Here is a 4,365-nt window from a genome sequence, read left to right on the forward strand (position 1 = left end):
TCAAGCTAATTTGCACGGCACCCTCCCCATTTTACGAGACAGATCCTCTCATGGTTAGGATAAGTCTGACCACTTGGTGACCCTGTTTGATGTTGAGGTCCGTGGATTTTCTGTTGATTTTAGAGATGACTTTTCTAGATTTTTCGTCAACCTACAGCTGGTCTGGACGACAACTTCCTGACCTAAATCAAGAAGCGCGTGTCTTTTTCGGAAGACTTTACTTCCTTTTAATGATGGAATTGATTCATCGTGTAGATCCATCTATTCTTTCAAAGGTATTACAATAAATTGGGTAAAACTGATTAGTTTAGTCCAAAGCAAAAGTACCTGCAATAATCTTGTACAAACATATGTAATATGTGTTTTAAATAACTTGGTAAATTCTTCTCACACTTAGTTTTTATTTATTTATTTGCCTTTTTATTCTCCTCTATTCCATTTTAAATGAATTCTAACGTTTTGGGTTGTTTCTCCATTTATGTTCTCTCCGAGGTAACAATAATTTCGGCATTAACACCTAGTTTTATCGTTCATAAATATGTATAAACATGATTTTGAATTCATTTAGTTGAAATTTTTTCAAATTTTCACAAAATTTGACAAATAAACTAAGTGTAAACCCGAGAGAATTTATAACCCTTCCCCACACTTGAGATCATGCAATGCCCTCATTTGCATGAAATCAGACTATAATTATAAATTCATGAGGGTGATTAGTGTAGAAAAGTGATTAAAAATACCGAGTTTGCAAACATATTGTTTTATATCACATTTGATATTTTACGTCTTGTCGTCAAAATTAGTAGCTTTTGCTGAACTTTAATGTCAGTCTTTGAAAATGCGCTGTTTTACCCTATTTTGTACATAAGATAAACTACAAACTTATATATATATATATATATATTTATATAAAAACCTTTATTTATTAAAACAATTTGAAAATTTTTTTTTTAAATTTTGTTTCCTTTTACTTTAGGTAGTTTCGGTATGTTTACCTAGTCCGTCCCTCGATAAAATTTAAAATTTGTCATTTTTAAACCTATTGTTTTATAAGCAAAGATTTTTGGATTTTTTAATTTTTTTGGTTTACTTTAGATCAATAAAATTAAAAATAATGATAACAAAATTTTTCGCCCCGCCCTCAGATAAAGCAATTTCGGTTCCATGACCTAGTCTTCAACTCACGACGAATTTTATAAATCAATTTTTAACTTGATGAAGTAAAGTACATTTTTGTTTTTAAATTTACACAAAACTTAAATTTAAAAATGCATAAAAATTTCATATAAAACCTATAAAACAAAAAATTTAGAATGGGGGGAGAAAACTAGTTCTTTAGTGTCTGCTAGTGGAAAAGACCAATCGGATTCCATTCTCGGAACTACATGAGAACAGAACAACTAACTCTAGACATCAATTTTTTTTCTTAAAACATTTGAATCTCCCCACACTTAGGTAACTGTGGTGTCGAAATTGTGGTTAAGTTCATTGTTAATTTCTCTTGGACCATAATCAACTTGCATATATGTGACTTTTGCTTTAAGCCATTAGTCGGATTCCTGTGTAACATCCATAAATTCAACTAGTTTCGCCTTTTCTTTAGGCGAAAGATTGGATACTAACCGGTTACATAACTTAAAGTTTCCCTTGGTTCTAGCATCGCGAATCCGTTTAATAAGTTTTTTCATTTAACTGTTAATAACGAAGTCATTTAATTTCGTATCAACAACGGGGTTCTTTGTTATCAGGTCATCATTAGGTTTTACTTCATCTTCCCTACACTTAGGCGTTTTATTATTGTTAAGCACTACCGTTGGAGTTGGTAAAATAATATGGTTCTTACCAATCGTTTTTGTTGGTTCAACGGTTTTGGTTGGTGGAGATTTAGCCTTTCGACTCACAAAGGTGATCGATTTTTCATCATTACTAAGTGTCATTCTACCCTCTCTTACATCAAATAACGCCCCGGTGGACGCTAAGAATGGTCGACCTAAAATTAGAGGAATGTTTGAGTCCTCTTCTATGTCAATGACAATGAATTCGACTAGAAAGGTTAAATTACCCACTTGAACGGGTAGGTTGTCAGCAATTCCAACTGGTGCCTAATGGTTTGATCAAAGAGTCGGACACTCATCTCTGTTGGACTTAACTCACCTACTCCTAATCTTTTATATAATGAAAGGGGCATAACACTTATACTCGCACCTAAATCTGCTAGTGCATCATACATGACACAATCACTAAGTAGACAAGGAACAATAAATTCACCCAGATCACCCAACTTGGGTGTAAGTTTTGGTGGAACTGTCTTCACCGGGTTTATCTTTACGGTTTTTGTTTCTTGTACTTTCTTATTCTTCTTTTTCTTTCTAGAGGTATCACAAAATTTATTACCTATTACTTGCTCATACTCAACTCATTTTCTTGGAAACAGGATGGGTGGTCTGTATGGTGCCACCACTGGCTTTACATACTCGGGTGGTGGTGATGGTGTAACTTCTTCATTGTTACTCACATCAAAAACCTTCCCATCTTCTGGAGCTGGTTTTTCAGAATTTGTTGACACCATACTAACATTCTCATTCCGAGGATTTACTTCAATATTACTCGGTAGCTTTCCTTGTTCCCTCTCACTCATCATGTTAGCAAGAGTACCTATATGTTTTTCTAGATTCAAAATGGAAGCTTGTTGAGTTCTTAGTAACTGATCAAACCTCTCATTTGTTTGGGTTTGAGATGTTATAAATTTTGTTTGAGATTCCATTAGCTTTGCCATCATTTCTTCTAGATTTGGCTTTTTCTCTTCGGTTTGTTGTGGTGGTTTATACGAGCTAGGTCTTTGTTGATTGAAAGTGTTGTTTTGAGTTGGTTGATTATTCGGACCTTGTTTGTTGTACGAGTTATTGTTGGGTCCATTTGGATTGTAAAGAATGTTTTGATTTCGATTGAAGTTTGGCCTTGGCGGTTGATAATTATTCTGATAATTATTTCTCGGCCTTTGGTTCATGTAGGAAACATTCTCTCGTTGTTCCATCGTTTGCTCAATGTGACAATCTTTCGTTAAGTGTGGTCCACCTGATTGCTCACAACTGATTCGTATTGCATGAATATCTTTATTCATCTTTTCCATTCGTCTCTCGAAAGCATCCATTTTTGCGCAAACGGAATCAAAGTCATGGCTAGAATCGGCTCTAGCCGCTTTAGATGAACGAAAGATGTCTTTTTCTTGATGCCACTCATGTGAATGGGAAGCAGTGTTATCAATAATTTTGTAAGCTTCAGTTGCGGTTTTCTTCATAATGGAACCACCAGCTGCTATATCGATGTCTTTTCGTGTAGTAGTGTCGCATCCTTGATAGAATATTTGCACTATTTGATAAGTGTCTAAACCATGTTGAGGACATCCTCTTAACAACTTTCCAAATCTTGTCCACGCCTCATATAGAGTTTCATTTGGCTTTTGTGTGAACGTAACTATTTCTCCTTGAAGTCTCACGGCTTTAGATTCCGGAAAGAATTGTGTAAGAAATTTTTCAACTAAGACATCCCATGTATCAATCGCCCCTTCAGGTAATGATTCTAACCAATCTTTGGCTTCTCCCTTTAAAGTTCAGGGAAATAACATGAGATAGATCTGTTCATCCACTACTTCTCGGATTTTAAATAGAGTACAAATCCTATTAAAGGTACGAAGATGTTCGTTTGTATCTTCTTTCGACGTACCACTATATTGGCATTGATTAGTTACCATGTGTAGGATTTGTCCTTTGATTTCATAATCTGGTGCATTAATGTCTGGCTTCATAATGGCGTGACCTTGGCCAGTGCGTGTGGCTCTCATTCGATCTTCCATACTTAGAGGTTCAGTTACTTCCATAATTGAATTTGTTGAATACGAATCACTAGAGGATTCTGATTTAACTGTTTGTGGTTCTGGAGGAATAATTAGTGGTTCAGGATCTTGAAATTGTCCTTGAATATCCTCCGGGTTCTCGATAGTGAAATCGGGTTCAAAAAATGGATTATCGGAAATTTGAGTTGGAGTACTTGTTCGACTAGATGATGATTCTAAAGAAAAATCAACAGCGATAATATTAGCTAGATGTCTTGATCGAGTTACAGGTGGTGAACGTATGAAAGGTGGTGAACGTTTTGCTCGGTGCATTCACTGAATATCCTATTAGTTATAAAAGATAAAAATTATATAAGCTATCAAATTAATAGACTTTTCTAATTTTGCCTACGTTTCGAATTGCCAATAGATGCAGCAGATAGCCAGGACCCTTTATATCGGAAGCCCACAACTCGCCACTAACAAATCCAACTATTACTACGAACCAGAAAATTTTGGATGTCTATCAATTT

This window comes from Rutidosis leptorrhynchoides, chromosome 6, assembly GCF_046630445.1.
Source record: "Rutidosis leptorrhynchoides isolate AG116_Rl617_1_P2 chromosome 6, CSIRO_AGI_Rlap_v1, whole genome shotgun sequence".
Taxonomy (NCBI): domain Eukaryota; kingdom Viridiplantae; phylum Streptophyta; class Magnoliopsida; order Asterales; family Asteraceae; genus Rutidosis; species Rutidosis leptorrhynchoides.